General features: G+C 45.2%; 1 long non-coding RNA gene across 1 annotated transcript in view; it reads left to right on the forward strand.

The window, feature by feature from the left end:
* Nucleotides 1-7,483: 7,483 nt before the first annotated feature.
* LOC146869972 (uncharacterized) overlaps nucleotides 7,484-17,386 on the forward strand; it is a 386,278-nt gene continuing 376,375 nt past the window's right edge. The window contains exons 1-2 of the long non-coding RNA XR_014981649.1: nucleotides 7,484-7,561; nucleotides 17,236-17,311. This is a non-coding gene — a long non-coding RNA (uncharacterized LOC146869972). The remainder of the gene's footprint in view (nucleotides 7,562-17,235; nucleotides 17,312-17,386) is intronic.

Genomic DNA, 17,386 nt, shown 5'->3' on the forward strand with positions numbered 1-17,386 from the left:
AAATATTCCCTTGAGAAGAAAATTACAGATTTTAGATACTAGCTCAGACTCGGAAACAGAACAGAGACAAGTACGTACTGGGCAAGAGAGAAACATTGAAAAGATAATAAAGAAGATTCTTGATAAAGAAATTCCTAATGAAAAGTTGAGAGAAATTCCACCCGAAATAAAAGAAATAGATAGACAGGTGCCCGATACAGAGAGCGTGGGGCAAATTCTTGCGGAAGATCCCCGAGGAGTTGTAGGGAATCCGAACACTCAGTTAGAAGAAGGGATAATTAATCAGCAGGAAGATTGTGTGCAAGAACCACGAGGAGGGACAGAAGTAGGGAACAATAAAGTGGTGGAAAGGGAAACAGCTGAAAACAAAAAGCCAGTTGAAACAGAAACAGAAGATAGTGATGAAGAGATACCAGAAGGTTGAGTCCTGAGAAAGAGAGCATGGAGAGCTGAAAAGAATAATAAAGGAAATAATTCGAAAAGATCAGCAAAAGAGGAAATCTGGCCAAACAAGATAAAGAGATTGAGATATCGACTAACACGAGTGAATTCATCAAGAGCAGAACAAGTGAATGAAGTATCCAGTCAAGAAAAACCAAAAAGTGAGGAAATAACTACAGCGGAGGAAAATAAGAGAATAAGAAAACCTAACCAGAAGTATAAGTCGCCAGAATGGTCATATGTGGCTTTGCCTGAAATTAAAGAAGAGGCAGATAGCCAAGAAAACCCAGAGGTGACTGTACAAGAAGTGGTTGAGGAAGATGAAGAAGCGGAAATCCTGAGAGTTACCTTGTCCGATATTGGAGAAGAGACAGATGTTCAGGAAGTTCTGCATCAAGATTATGAGAAAAAAGTAAAAGACGATCAAATGCCAAACTGAAGAGACCAAAGGAAATATCAATGGAAATAAAATAAAATACTGGAGTAGAAATAACTGATACAACCAAGTAGGCGCTTAGAGCCTTGGGATACACAAAACTAGTTGCGAAGTAGGAGAGGCTAAGTCAAAAGACACTGTTCATTTTTCGAAATGGCAAACACAGAGAATAGAAAAACTAAATGTAGTTTTCTTAGAAGGTGGCTAAAATCGTGTTGTTGTTATACAGGATTACTAATGCTTCTATGGAGTATTTTAGCTTTGATTATTTCATTTAAAGTTACCTTAGATACAATAGAAGGAAACAGTGAGAATAAAACTAATGTAGAAAAGTTTCAGAAAGAATTTCCGACTAAAGTAGATAGAAATTACTTGCACCAAGATAGGTCTATAAATAATTTTTCTAACAATGTATTTTCAAAATTATTGTACAAATATGTAAAGACAATGGATGTGAGGGATTGCTAAGTTTGTATGCAGTTACCTGCATCTGTATCTGAAGGAGTGACATACCATCATCTTCCAGTAACGTATGGAATAACATGTAGTGTAATAGAAAGTTTATTTTATAAAATAGGTAAATTAGAATACTATTTTTCAGATGTAGTTAACGTATTTTCACAAGTACCCGTAATTAACAAATTGCATAAAGTCAAACCTGCAAAGATATTAGGTGAGTTTTTCTTAGAAAATAAGAAATTAACATTAGAATCTATATTTAGAAATAATCTAAATTGTAGTCTAAAGAAAGAAGAGAAAGTGTTTTTGGATATGGTTGACGAAAGGAGATTGAAAATGCAAAGGAAAGTACCTGAGGGAAGTGAAGAAAAGACAGTCTGGGATGTTGAAAAGGAAAAGCATTTGAGAGGAGAAGCTAGTCCAACAATGGCTTTAGATTGGCCTCAGAAGGGAAAGTTTTGTATTAGAAGGAATCAAACTGCCTATGATAATTACTTTGTAGGTAACAGTGATTGCCATGATACATATCGAATTATGGGTGGATGGGGATTTAAAGGTGGAAATGATCCAGTCTTTCCTGGATTGTATTTTATCTGCGGGAACAGGGCATATTATCGTTTGCCAGATAATTGGTATGGCACATGTTATGTAGGTCTGGTTTTTCCAAAGATATTCCGCCTGGGAAGAGGAGAAGATGGTGTACATACATTAAGTAGTCTACTAACTCGTAGAAAAAGAGAGTCTTGGTCAGAAATTGTAGGAGACATTTTTGGAGGATTGATACCAGCAGTGGGAATATCTCTGAATGCACATAAAATTAGGAAATTATCAACAGTAGTGGATCGCTTGTCAACAAGGACCGCTGGAGGATTCTTATTGGTAAATACTGAAATGGTTGTCATGCGTGACATGGTGATGCAAAATCGACTTGCCCTTGATAAATATTGGCAAAATAAGGTGGAGTCTGTGGAATGCTTAAAGTTCAACATTGTTGTACTTACATTCCAGACGAAAGTAAAGATCTGAAAGTCTATATCAAAAATATAACTGAATTGCATGAGGAAATTGTACCACTCGAGGTTGAAAGTGTTTGGGAAAAGATTAGAAAGAAACGTATTTATATTAAAGATTTCTTATTTAACTTAGGTAGCACATTTAGAGGTAGAATCTTATTTCCATTAACATGTGTGGTTTTTCTAGTATTAATATTAAGATTAGGATGTTTATGTTATAAAAGAAAGAAAATACAGAAAAATTTAAAAAGAGAAAATTTGAAAGGAAGACAGAATAAGAAACAAGAGATGAAATATGAAGAGGTAGAATTAGAAGAAATGAAAGATAACATGTATAAAACAGCTAGAAGAGAAGAAATTGGGGAAACAGAGATGTGAATTAATCTAAAGAATTCATTTCGCTTTCTATGATAAATTGATACAAAATGTTATGGTGTGGTGATAAAATCACCAAAGGGGGGATTGATGGAGCAGGTTGTACAAAATGTTGTATACCTCCCCCATTTTGCATAAAAATATTAATTAAATAATCTATTAACTATAATATTATTAAATGAGTTTGCATGTTTATTAACCAACACTTATTAATATAAATTACACGTGGGATTGCAATTGCATGGCTAAATATAATTTTTATGACTAAAATATGTACGCATATTAACAGTAATAGATGTGGTAATTAGAAAATTGCATGATATATGTTGCTTTGTAATGTTCTGTAATGTTGCCCAGAAGGAGGATCGAAATGGAAAATATAAATGCTTTATATGTTGCTATACGCTAGATAAATACAAGCACATAAAGGGATTAGTAAGGGGTAAACATTAGATTTGTTATTTCTTTATATTAATTATTCTTTTGTGTTTGTTTCACTTAAATTAGCATGTGGGGCCTAAATCAAAGATGGCTGCTGAGACGCCACGATGAAGTGGCCATTTTCTCATGTGGCGCAGAGTAAACAGCCTTTCATAAACAACGAAAGAGTGACAATGGATAAAAATGACAGCATGGGCAAAAACCAAAAGGATTTTTTAGAAGAACCCTCACTCACCAACCTAGTTGGTGACCTGCTTCATCATCGGGTTCCCACCAAGGAGGCCGAGTGCCTCCCTGGTGTGCTGCGACGCCTGAGTTACAGCGGAGCTGGTTCTTGAGGGGTAAGTGGATGTGAATTTAAAAGGTAAATGGTTTTAACCAAAATAATTTTTAATCAAGGTAAACCAAGGACCTTTAAAATCAAGTGAGACGGACTAGAACTGGTAGGTTAAGATAACCAAAGAACGTCCGGTTTAAATTAGTTAAAGGGGGGTGGTCGACATGTTTCTGCTTTCAATGCCAATTTAAGCTAAGCATTCTTCAGGACCAGGTGACATTCCACGGCGGTATGCGCACGCTAAGGCGCACCCTAACCTGTGGAATGGGAACGGTAAAACTTACAGTTCTACCGAAAAGCCTCCTTGTTATTCCAGGGCTAATAATTTCTGTGAGGGAAGAAACAAAAACACAGACAAAACACACATAAACATATACATGTGACCTGTTGGTTACTTGCTATATTTAGCGAAATAAAGTGATCAATCAATTTGGTAATCCCGTGCTGTGGAGCGGGAGTGGGTGTCTTAGCAATTCGGCCACCACTGCCCTGAGGGCGACTATTTTACGTCCTAGATTAAGCGTTCAAAACACGAAGGGTGTTGTAGTAAACTGAGCACTGGTAAAATACCCGTGTAAGGATACAACATTCTGTAAACACACATCACTCGGCAGAATTCATGCCTAAGTAGTGGCTAATAGCCGCTGTGTCAATAGTGATAGCTGACTCGTGAACGTGTTGTGCATGATAAAAAACGCCCGTGATTGTTGCCAGGCGCCGTTGGTCAGATGCATGCATAACTAGAAAGTGAATCAATATAAAAATCAAATTAAAAAACAGTAGCATGAAAAAAAGGGGGGGGAGAAGAAGGGGATCGTCTGCTTACTCGTATACAATGTACAACATACATCATGGGTCCGAGAGGGGGGTAGTGAGCTATAGTATCTGAAAATAGGTAACAAGCAAAAGAATTAGTTTATGTTGCTTTGTAAAACGATTAATTCCCTTAGGACGGGGGAAGCCTATATCCCTAACAGGAAAGAACAGACTTACTTCCATGCTCGCACACTCCCGCAGTCAACCTGTCTCAGTCCTGCTCGGCCCGAATGTTAATGGGTGCTCCGTGAATGCGGAAGTAAGTAGTCAGTGATACTAGTCACGTGGTACCCTCAGCGTGCGTATGACGTCTAAGGTCTAGGAAAGGGAACGTGAACCGCTAGAGCGCTATTGAACCGGTGAACTTTATTGAACCCCCTTGGGACTGTCCAAAAAATTATTTTAAAGCGGGGATGTTCCTATGTTCACTAGCAAGTCATGTTAAATCTAATTCTTATCAGGCGTATTATAGGTGAGCATACGGAGAGTGGGGGTTAAGTTGAGCGAAAACCCATGTGCTCTTATAGGGGAGTAAAAGGCAAAGAAGACAACAGAATCGTCATCAATGGTAGTCCGGCGAAATGAGGCAACTGAGAAAGTGACTAAATACTCAGAATTACAAACCCCATATTGCAGACCGGTTACGAGAGTATCGCGAAAGAATAGTGAGTAATACAGAACTAGTAAGTGCTTGGTGGTCTTACAAACTGAATCAGTCAGAGGCTAAAAATGGCAGTGAACACTGAAGATTATTGGGTTGTCGGATCAACGTCTCAGTACCGTGCTCCAAGGAATATTGTCATTCAATCCTACTTGGTGTGTTGAAAGGCGATAAATCCACCGCTGCTCCTTTTCAAAGAGTGATTGTTGCGTATTTGGACCTGGGTTGAGTTTCTCTATCACTGTCCATCTCAAGTCATTCGTGGTGTGATTTAGAAGTAGGAAGTGTTCTGTGAGTTTGGTACTAACCTTGCGACACCGGATGGTACTGCGGTGTTCGCAAATGCGCTGTTTAATTTTTCTCCTCGTCATACCAACATATCTTAATCCACATAGGCCACATCCATCGAGTTACAGTTAGTGTGCATTTTTTGTAACCATTGTTTGCCTGGTTCAAGAGCAAGGCGTTTGGTACCAGAGTTAAGATGGCAAACGCTGCATGACCCACAAGGGTAGTGGCCAACCACTGGGGGAAGCCCCCATGTACTGAGAACTGACTGGTCCAAACTTTTGTTCTGTGTTCTCGGACTTGTGTGTACAAGAGTGTCCTTGATGCTTCTCGCTCTTTTGTATGAGAACAAGGGTTTTTCCCAATCGTGGTTATTACTCTTCAGAATATTCCAATGTCTTCTGATGGATTTACTCACTGCATTGGAAGCTGCGTTGTAGGTGGTCACACAAGTGAGAGGAATAGTGTCCTTGTCATCTCTCACATTGTCTTCCAGTAGGGCATCCCTATTTTGGTTGCGGGCTCTTTTGTTACTCTTCTTAAGGATTTTCTCTGGATAGCCACGGTCTCTCAACTTCACAGTCAGTTCCTGTGCTTGTTTCTTGAAGGTAAACAGCGCCTGCGTGAGAGCCTCCATGATCCTCACAGTGACCTCTGAACACAGTACCCCAACAAGGATGACACATTGGACGTCTTCCAAGAAAGAGGAACAATAACTTTTACAGAGAACCGGAACGACTTGATACAATTTTTACCGGTGACCTCACCCCTTGAACTGTACTGAAATCCTGGGAACACATCGGACGATCCTAAGCAACCAATCATGACCACTCTAAACTTTAAATTTGTAACTTCTATGTTCAAGTTCTTTATAAAAGCTTAGCAGAATAGGGACTTGTCACAACCTTCCTTTTTGACTTGACGCTTGTCATTTGTCGCCTCCTACCCTTACTTTGATGACCTGGATGCTGTCCGACTCTTTGACGACTGCGAACTTTTGACTGACGCTTGCACGTCTTTGGTCCTTTGCCGATCTTTGGGATTGTAATGTGCTAGGCAGAGAACTCTGAGCTTTGGTTTATTACGGATGATCTATACAGAGCCAAAGAATTAGAAGACCCCAGAGTAGTAAAGATTAGGTAAATATAAAGTTCTGTGATTTTCTGAAAATTTGATATAAACTTTGCGAAATACATGCATACTAAAGCTTTATGAAATTTAGATTAATTATTATTGATTAACAAGAAACAATGAGTTTGTGGTTTTTCAGCTAAGGAGGAGAGGATTCTGAATCTTAAAATGTGATTTAGCTGTTTCTAAATCACCATCAACCAATCCAACTAATTTGGTCCATTGACTGAAGTGGGAGGAGTGCCTTGATGTTTGGGATTGAGGATCTGTAGGCGAAAGGACGTTAATGTATATTTGTAAATGACTTTTCCTTCCCTATAGGTTATAAGGTATTTCCCCACATGTCCAGTACTTGAATTACTCATCCCTCCTGTGTGTGAAGACTCAGTGGGAGAGACGTGTGAGTGTTGGTGTTATGGGCCCCACCAACGAATGCGTGTGTGAATGAGCTAGTGTGACGTCAGGTCTGCGATGCAGGGAGGGTATCGGTAAAGGTTATTCCCCGTTTCCCAGTCTTGCGCTGGATCACACCTATTTACGTGAATTTGATTTATGTGCAGTCCAAGAAACATGGACTGTGGATAAAATGCATTTCAATGGTTTCACATCATATAATGTAGATGCTATACTACCCCGGAATATTTGTGTGCCTCTGGGAGGTTACTGATATTGGTAAAGAATGCTGCCTGTGTACTCGTTCGCTGTTAAATGTTAACTCACCTGACCTAATGTGGATTAGCCTTAAGTTTTTCTCAGGGTTGAATGTGGAAATATTTTATGTTTACATAAGATCGGGGCTTGCCAATAACGATTCCCCAGTTTTAGAGCTCTTAGATGGTGTCACTGAATCCATTCAGAATCACGCTAATGTTTTTATTACAGGAGATTTCAATGTTACCTTTGAGCCCTCATCCTGCATTAATTCTCTGAGCTGGAGGTGGTACGGGCACCGGGCTATCGAGCGCGCTAGCATAGCGCGATAGAAGATTTCCGAACTCCCGTTGCCATGCCGATCTCGCATGGAACTCCCTTTCCCAGGTATCCATGCGACGCGTGATGCCGCGAAGAACCGCCCATAAAGGACACGGCGGGGCTCACAACGGCGTCGGAAATTCTTCCTGTTTGCCGCGATTAGCGGCGTCTCCCGTTTCTGCAGTGGGACGGTAAGGGTGCTCTTGCACCATCCTCCCCCTTTCTCCGGCCATTATTCTTGTTCGCTGGGTTGCTGAGCGCCTCTCACCTCTCCTCCGTTGGTGAGCATAACGCTCGTGCGGAGGGTGGTTTGGGTGCTTTCTACGGTCACTGTGTGGTCAAGGTAGGATTCCTCTGCCATGGCTTTACTGCTGTAGACTTTCTCCGCTTGCCCTGGGATTACTCGTTAAGGGAACTGCGCTTTGTTGGACTCCTGGAGGGCACTTTCACCCCTACCTATCTCCCTTCCTTCAATATTGTTTGTGTACAGTGACATTATACTAAAATAACTTTGGTGATGTAACCAAATGAATTGGATTGGTCCTAAGGATACTGTGCAATAGATTTCTCTATGATCTTCTATGGGGCAAGAAATAATTGCTACTGTGTTTTGACTTTATTTAACAGGGGTAACTTGAGTGGTATGAGACTACGCTCTATCCCTGTGAAGTGTAATGGAGTCTAGACCAGGCTAGGTTATTGGCAGTGTCATCGCAAATGTGTATATGCAAAAGGTTGTGTTTTTCGCGTTGTTGTTTATGTGATTCTTTCATGTTTTCCCTCATTTCAGTTATACAGGAATATTGATACTGAAGTCACCTTCTATCTAGAACAGACTCAGCTACAGGTGTCCCTCTTTTTTGTTACAGGTTTAGTGGAGGCACTCAGTATTGTTCATGTATGTTCTCTACGTCGAGGAACAACAGGTAGTTGTGATTGTTGTTGTCATTTCAGGTCACCCTCCCTGTAGTTCCCTTCCTTTCCTCACTTGATCCTCCTACTGTCCTGTGCCATAACAGCTACTAATGCTTGGGTATATCAAGAGGTGGACCATTTTGAGCAACAAACCGATCCTGAGGACTGAACGATCCGACAGAATATCCGACCTTGTTCCGGGGGCGACAGGACCGAGTGGAAGGAGTGGGACCACTGACCCAGTCCTGAGGCGGAAGCCGGGAGCTGGAGGTACTCTCACCTAGCATTGGCAAAACCATTTTTTTTAAAAAAACATTGTGTGGTGTCACTTATTTACCTGCTGTGAAAACTGCTTTTAAATCTTTGCCAACGACCTCTTGTTGCACACAGCGGTGCAGACGCTGTTGTGCTTTCCCTGTTGACATAGCGGCCGCCATTAGAGCAGGCGCGCTCGACGGACACGCCCACTGGAGGCCACGCCCCTTTCTCATTCCCTACTTAAACGCTGATCTTCAGCGCAACGATTAGACCACTGACCCAGTTCTGAGGCGGAAGCCGGGAGCTGGAGGTACTCTCACCTAGCATTGGCAAAACCATTTTTTTTAAAAAAACATTGTGTGGTGTCACTTATTTACCTGCAGTGAAAACTGCTTTTAAATCTTTGCCAACGACCTCTTGTTGCACACAGCGGTGCAGACGCTGTTGTGCTTTCCCTGTTGACATAGCGGCCGCCATTAGAGCAGGCGCGCTCGACGGACACGCCCACTGGAGGCCACGCCCCTTTCTCATTCCCTACTTAAACGCTGATCTTCAGCGCAACGATTAGACCACTGACCCAGTCCTGAGGCGGAAGCCGGGAGCTGGAGGTACTCTCACCTAGCATTGGCAAAACCATTTTTTTAAAAAAAACATTGTGTGGTGTCACTTATTTACCTGCTGTGAAAACTGCTTTTAAATCTTTGCCAACGACCTCTTGTTGCACACAGCGGTGCAGACGCTGTTGTGCTTTCCCTGTCGACATAGCGGCCGCCATTAGAGCAGGCGCGCTCGACGGACACGCCCACTGGAGGCCACGCCCCCCCTCCCGCCTACAAATGTGCATGCACAGGAAGCGCAGCGGACGAGCGCAGCGGGAGCGCCGTTCGCGCGCCGAAGGCGCGCCTAAGGCAAGCCCGTCTGCGCCCGTCCGCGACCAGACTGCGGCCGGGGCCAGACATGCTGCCGAAATCGGAACATATGGTGGACAGATATCTTGGTCAGGTGAGGACCTAAAGTCATTCAACCCACCATCCAATTGCTGCTCTCACTCTGTAGACCCAGCAACCTTTGACCCCGCCCAAACTTGTAGCAATTGCGGGATAACGTTTGACAGCGCTGCCCCCGCAATACCCCCCAACCCTAAATCCTCTCCTCCAACTAACCTCAGGGCGGGCCTACTAAACTGTAGATCCCTCGTCAAACACACAGATGAGGTCTGGCTCCTACTACAAGAGAAGGATTGGGATAGCCTGTTCCTAACTGAAACATGGATCAAAGAGGACAACTTGACCTCTATCGCTCTTGCTATCCCTCCGGGATTTAAAATATGCCTCGCCAACCGGCCTGGGACAAAAAGAGGCGGTGGCGTAGCTATTATTTTCAAAGAGCATCTAGTACTGACATCCTCGGCTGCCACGGCTATCCAAGGAATTGAAGGTCTTCACTTCTGCTTCCAAGTGAGCCCTCAGCTCTCACTAGCAGGACTAGTGATATATCGTCCCCCGGCCAGCGCGGACCCCATTCTAACTACCCTATTAGACACGATAGTGCAGAGCTTGCTCCTCCACCCCCTTTTTTTAGTGGTAGGTGATTTTAATATCCACATGGATAAAGCAGACTGCGCCATGGCAGAGATGCTCCGAACAACGTTAGACGCTGCCGGCCTCAGACTGATCAATGAAGGCCCCACACACACTGGGGGCCATACTATTGATCTCATCTTTGCTAATATCAAGGATGTGCGGCCTGAAAAACCTCTCCCTTTGATATGGTCAGATCATTCACTTGTCCCATTCACTCTGAACATTCGAAGTGATACCAAGGCGCCAAGTAAATGCTTCTTTATGAAAAGACAATGGAAAAAACTGACCCCTGAGTCTATGTTCCCGGTTCTGGCGCAAACCACCCCCCCCTTGACAAATAATCCCAATATGGATGCTTTACTACTCAATGAATGGATAGGAGGGATGGTTTCTTCTATTGCCCCAGCCTCTCGGGCTTTATCAAAAAGAGAATCCCCCTCAGCTCCCTGGTTTACGCAGGAACTTAGAGAGGAGAAAGCGGCTTGTAAAAAACTGGAAAGACTCTGGAGAGAACACTACGGCTTAGAAGAAAAAACTAGATATAAGGAAGCATCAAAAAAATTCCGAAAAGCCATTAGGAATAATAAAAAGCGCTTCTACGCGGACTCGATTATACAGGCAGAACAGTCCAGCAAACAAGTTTTTAAAGTAGTACAGTCCTTCCTCAAACCTCAATGCATTGAAAGAGAGGTTGTTCCCACACCATTACTTTGCGAGCAAATTTCAGAATACTTCGATCATAAAATTAAGAAAGTATATGACTCCTTTGGCCCAGTAATAAGTACTGTGAAACAGGACACAGCGAACAATGGCGAGACAGGAGAAACCCTCACCCAGTTCGCGCATATCCCTCTGAACGAGGTGAGGCAAGAACTCAGCCGCTGTAAATCCGGCTCCCCTGATGACCCCTGTCCTGCTAAACTATGGAGTGCCATAGCGGACTCTGTAGCGCCCACACTTCAAAGTATCTGGAATTCTTCCATCACGTCAGGAATCTTCCCTGACGTTTGGAAGCATGCCACTCTCCTTCCCCTAAAGAAAAAACCAAACGGGGACCCAGATGACCTCACGAATCTCCGCCCAATATCCCTTCTAGCCGCCCCGGGAAAAATGCTGGAAAAAGTGATACAACGCCAATTGAGTAAATTTGTGGAAACCAACAACATTCTCCATGAAACTCAATCTGGCTTTCGACCCGGTTTCAGCACAGAAACAGCGCTCCTAGAGGTAGCCGAGTCAGTGAGGTGGTCGATGGATGCAGGAAGTTCAGCTATGCTGGTACTCCTGGATCTGTCGGCCGCCTTCGATACGGTGGACCACGCTAGACTACTCAGCCGGCTGGCAGAGATAGGCATTCAAGACAACGCGTTGAGGTGGATAAACTCCTATCTATCTCAGAGAACGCAGAAGGTGGCACTTGGGACGATTTCTTCCACACCTAAAACCCTCAACTGTGGAGTCCCGCAGGGCTCGGCCCTCAGCCCTCTCTTGTTCAATATCTATCTGGCCCCCCTTTTTACGCTAATTGCCAACTGGGGTGTTAAGGCAATTTCTTATGCCGACGACACCCAGTTGGTATTTCCATACTCTGAGATGACACAGGAATCCTTCGCAAACTTTAAAGGCTGTCTCCAGGACATTGCTCACTGGATGAATATTAACAAACTAAAACTAAATGCCAATAAAACCGAAGTTATCTTTTTCGGTAAGGGTCCCACCCCCGCCCCAGAGCTATGGTGGCCGGTGGAGATGGGCCCCCCCCCCTTGCCCAGTCACTCGGCAAAAATCCTTGGAGTGAGATGGGATGATAAAATGTCTTTCACTTCCCATATCCAACAAGTGGCTGGTTGCTGTTTAAGTAAACTAAGAAACCTCCGAAAATTTCTTAAACTTCTACCAGAGAGCTGCAGAAAAATGGTAGTCCATGCAACGGTCACCTCACGGCTTGACTATGCCAATGGTCTATACCTGGGCCTCCCAAAATTCCTAACCCATAAACTGCAGGTAGTTCAAAACGCGGCTGCGAGGCTGCTACTGCGAATTCCTTTCAAGCAGTCAGTCTCTCCGCATCTTCGAACCCTGCACTGGCTCCCTGTGGTCAACCGGATAAAATTCAAAGCTCTGACGCTTGCGTTCAGATCTTTGCATGGCTCCTGCCCACTTTACCTAAAAAAACGCCTTCCAAGATATTCCCAAAACCGTGCATTACGGTCAAATGACCGTGTCCTACTGGTCGTCCCACGAGCAAAAAAGGCCCGCCTTGGCGGTCGTACCTTTTCAGCAAACGTCTCCGTTCTGTGGAACTCCCTACCTCAAGCAATCCAGCAGGCTCCATCTGAACCCTGCTTTAAGAAGATGCTAAAGACCTGGCTCTTCTCCCAGCCACGCTAGGTCTTCTATCTCTGCCCCAGGACTTCTGTGGTTCCTCTAGCGCCGGGACACCTCCTCGTGAGGTAGCTGTTCGCGCTTTATAAAATCCAGTATTATTATTATTATTATTATATGCCTTAATAGAGCCAGAGAATCTCCACCTTAGAGCTTATTTGGACAAATATCTGGACCTAGGATTTATCCGTCCTTCTAAGTCTCCTGCGGCTTCTCCGCTTTTTTTTTTTATACCGAAGGCCAATGGGGAGTAAGGCGCCTGTATAGACTTTAGAGCGCTAAACACAATCACCGTGAAGAAATGTTATCCTTTGCCCCTGATACGAGTCCTACTTGAAGAAGTAAAAAAGGCGAAGATATACACTAAGCTAGACCTCAAGGGCGCCTATCATCTGGTTCACATGAGGAGTGGCAACGAATGGAAGGCGGCATTCAAGACACGGTACCGATTATACGAATATACCGTAATGCCTTTCGGGCTGTGTAACGCCGTGGCGGCGTTCCAATATTTTTTGAACGACGTTCTACGTGAGATCTTGGACCACTATTGTTAGAAATGGGATCTCTGGTTGGCTATGGCTTGCGCCAAAGCCAGGCAGAGGCCGCCACTCTAGTCAGGGCAAGGGAGTTACACGCCAAAGATAACCCCTGCTTACCCCCGATCTCTGTGGCCTTCCTCCCCCTCTACCAGGTGGGGGAAGGTTGAAGACGCTGCCACTGGAGCCCGCGAGGCTCCGTTGCATCTCACCGGCTGGTTCAGGACTTCGGCGTCTCTCCTCGCTTCACCCGAGCCCCTTCCTGGGACCCGGGGCTTGAGGTGAGACCCGTGAGGCTCTGGACTTCCTCCCTTCGCTTCCGGCTGGCTCCTAGGCCCCGCCCACAGTCAGGCGGAGGTGCTGGACTTCCAGTTTCTCTTCTTCGGGTCTCGGCGGCTCCTCAGTGCGGGGTGAGCTCCTGCTAGTAAGAGCACGCAAAATGCGGGGTGGGCACCCGCGGTTTAAGGTATGCAGAAAGCGGGCACCCGTCTAACTTCCTATAATGCGGGGTGGGCACCCTCGGTAATTAGCATAAAGCGGGGTGGGCTCCCCCTAGAAGGTACCGATGCGTGGTGGGCTCCCGCTCGGTTTTTAGCATAAATTAGCAGCAAGAACGTGGGGTGGGCTCCCGCAAGATCTCAGTAATGTGGGGGAATCCCTACGTCGGGATTCCCTCAAAATCGATCTCAGCTCAGCGCTGCAGGCCCAGAAACGGAAGCGCTCCTCAGGATAAAAATAAAGCGCTCTTCCAAATAAGCAAGGCGCTTATCCAAATACAAGCAAAGCGCTAGAGTCCAAAGGTCAGGGATGAAGGGGCAAAGCTGGGCTCAGGCAGGCCAGCACACAGGGCCCTCCAGCAGGGAGGCAGTCCCTTGTGGTGGTTCCTCCTGGAGCCCAGCAGCAGCAGCCCCCCTCCCCAAGTCAGGAACAGCACAAGCACACCCTCATGGGGTCACAGCCCCTACATTTATAGGACATTTTTCTTTGTCTGTAGGACAGGGCATGGGGGAACCAGATGCAACTGGTTCAGGGGGGATATGGAGCACTTTGTTTTTCAAGCTCCTCTTACCCTTTGTCAGGTGAGGGCTAGGTGCTCAGACACACCACAGGGAGGTGGAACCAGCATTCACTAGGGTCGGCACCATCCTATTCAGAGTCAGGGGATTACCCCTCCCACAACTCTTACTCCAGGTGTCCCATTCAACCTAGCACTGACTCACCCTGCCCCTCCTGGAGCCAGACACACCTCCAGCTCCTGTCACTCACAAGCCAGACATGCAATTCACATCAGGCAGGCAGACACATAGCACACAGAGATGCCAACTTCTAAAATTGGCATTTCTAAAATACCCATAATCCGCGCACACCATTGTGCAGCATTTATTCTCACAATTTCATACATACCAGACTTGACCACACTGCTCCTCCCATAACAGGAATTACCACTGACACACATTCATCAGGGAATCCCCCATTCATTCCTACGGGAGGGCAGGCCAATCTCACTAAATGTAACACAGCGCGCTCGCACTTTACACTGGACAGCAGTGCTAAAGTGCCTGGAGGCCTAAAACCACCAACACTACACAGAGAAAAGGCTAGGAGACAGGCAAAAAGTTTATGGGTGACCCTGCAAAAAGGGCCAAGTCCAACAACTATGTTCTAATCGACGCCGAAAAGAATTACAACATTGCAGAAAAGGAACTGTTGGCCATCATGATTGCCTTTACAGAATGGAGACCTTTACTAATGGGAACCAAGCACGTGGTAACCGTGTATGCCGACCACAGAAATCTACTGTTCATGACAGCCGCCAGACACCTTACCCCTCTCCTACTTAGGTGGATGTTGTTCTTTTCTGAATATCATTTTGTTATTACCTAATGGCCTGGCGTGGAGAACAAGAAGGCGGATGCGCTTACTCACCAGTCAACTACCCAGGAAACGGAGACCGAACAGGAGCCATCATTGATCCTAAACTGATAGTATGTGCAACACAGCCTGATGTCTTTCTCAAGGAAGTTCAAAGGGGAGTAAATACCATTTCATGGAAGACCTGGCTGCAGAGTCATCCTGAATGGCAAGTCCAAGATGGTTTCCCTATAAATAACAACCGCCTCCTAGTACCTACCCAGAAGTTGAGGAAACAGGTATATCACTGGTGTCATGAATTACCGAGTGCGGGGCATCAGGGGATGGGAAAAACCATAGACCGCATCAATACACAATTCTGGTGGCCATCCCTTCGGGTGGACATTAAAGAATGGATCAAATCCTGCGAAACCTGTGCTAAGATGAAGTCTGATCACCTGCGCCCCCAGGGTTTGTTACCACCGCTCCCCACTCCGAGCATTCCATGGGAGAACATCTCGTTGGATTTTATCGTGGGTTTACCTTCAGATCAAGGTTGTACCGTGATTCTGGTGGTCATTGACTATTTGACCAAGATGGGAACTTTGTGGCCTGTACGCAGGTGCCTTCAGCAGGCCAATTAGCCAAGATGCTGATGAAGAATGTGGTTTGTTTGCATGGTTTACCACCTACCATAGTATCTGACAGAGATTCACAATTCACGGCCCAGTTCTGGAAAGTATGGTGTACCTCTCTACACATCACTACGGCCTTGTCTATGAGCTTCTACCCTCAAACCAATGGTCAAACAGAGAGACTCAACCAGACGCTCAAACAGTATCTGCGTTGTTATGTAGATGACAGCACCGATGACTGGTTGGACTATCTTTGGCTTGCCGAAATCGCCTATAAAAGCGCCACACACAGTTCCACGCATGCTTCTCCGTTTTATTGCACTTATGGTCACCATCCAAGCTTCCTTCCCTTCATACACCCGACGGAGAAAGCCAAGTTACCAGAAGTATCCAAGAGAGTGGCCCATATACGAGAAACGTTGGTAAAGACACAGGAGCATTTGAAAACAGCTAAGGTCAAGTACAAGGCTGCAGCGGACAAGCACCAGAGGGTGGGCCCTTGTACAAAAAAGGTGGCAACGTATGGCTATCTACTCGGAACATACGCTTCAAGAAACATAGCGTGTTCAATCTCTGGTATATTGGACCCTACATGATCTTTAAATGAATCAGTCCTGTGGCAATTAAGTTGACCCTATCTTCTCACTTACGGATACACCCCTTGTTTCATGTCTCTTTATTGAAGCCCTCCTATACCCCGGTGAGGAAGATGCCGCCTCCTCTGTTCGTCGGCACCGATTCTGAATACGAAGTACGGCGTACACTAGATTCCAAAACACGTGGCCGGAAACTATGGTACCTGGTGGCCTGGAAGGGTTACGGCCCGAGGAGAATTCATGGGAACCAGCTTTGGGAGTGCATACACCTCGACTGGTGACCTCTTTCCATAGAAGGCACCCACTGAAACCCGGTCCCTAGCTCGCTCTTATTGGGGAGGGGATGTACTGTTACGGGCACCGGGCTATTGAGCGCGCTAGCATAGCGCGAAAGAAGATTTACGGACTCCCGTTGCCATGCCGATCTCGTATGTAACTACCTTTCCCAGGTATCCAAATTCTTCCTGTTTGCTGCGATTAGCGTCATCTCCCGTTTCTGCAGTTGTGGACCGGTAAGGGTGCTCTTGCACCATCCTCCTCCTCCTTTCTCCGGCCATTATTCTTGTTTGCTGGGCACCTCTCACCTCTCCTCCGTTGGTGAGCATAACATTCGTGCGGAGTAGGGTTTGGGTGCTTCCTACGGACGCTGTGTTAACCGAGGTAGGATTCCTCTGCCATGGCTTTACTGCTGTAGACTATCTCTGCTTGCCCTGGGATTACTCGTTAAGAGAACTGCGCTTTGTAGGACTCGTGGAGCTCACTTTGACCCCTACCTATCTCCCTTCATTCAATATTGCTTGTGTACAGTGACATTATACTAAATAACTTTGGTGAAGTAACCAAATGAATTAGATTGGTCCTAAGGATACTGGGCAATAGATTTCTCTATGATCTTCTATGGAGCAAGAATTAATTGCTACTGTGTCTTGACTCTATATAACAGGGGTAACTTGAGTGGTATGGGACTATGCTCTATCCCTGTGAAGTGTAATGGAGTCTAGACCAGGGTAGGTTATTGTTAGTGTCATCGCAAATGTGTATGTGGAAAAGGTTGTGTTTTTCACGTTGTTGTTTATGTGATTCTGTCATGTTTTCCCTCATTTCAGTTATACAGGAATATTGATACGGAAGTCACCTTCTATCTAGAAAAGACTCAGCTACAGGTGTCCTTTTTTGTTACAGGTATAGAGGGGGCACTTATATCCAGCATTGTTCATGTATGTTCTCTATGTAGAGGAACAACAGGTAGTTATTATT

This window comes from Triturus cristatus, chromosome 1_1 (assembly GCF_964204655.1).
Source record: "Triturus cristatus chromosome 1_1, aTriCri1.1, whole genome shotgun sequence".
Lineage (NCBI taxonomy): Eukaryota > Metazoa > Chordata > Amphibia > Caudata > Salamandridae > Triturus > Triturus cristatus.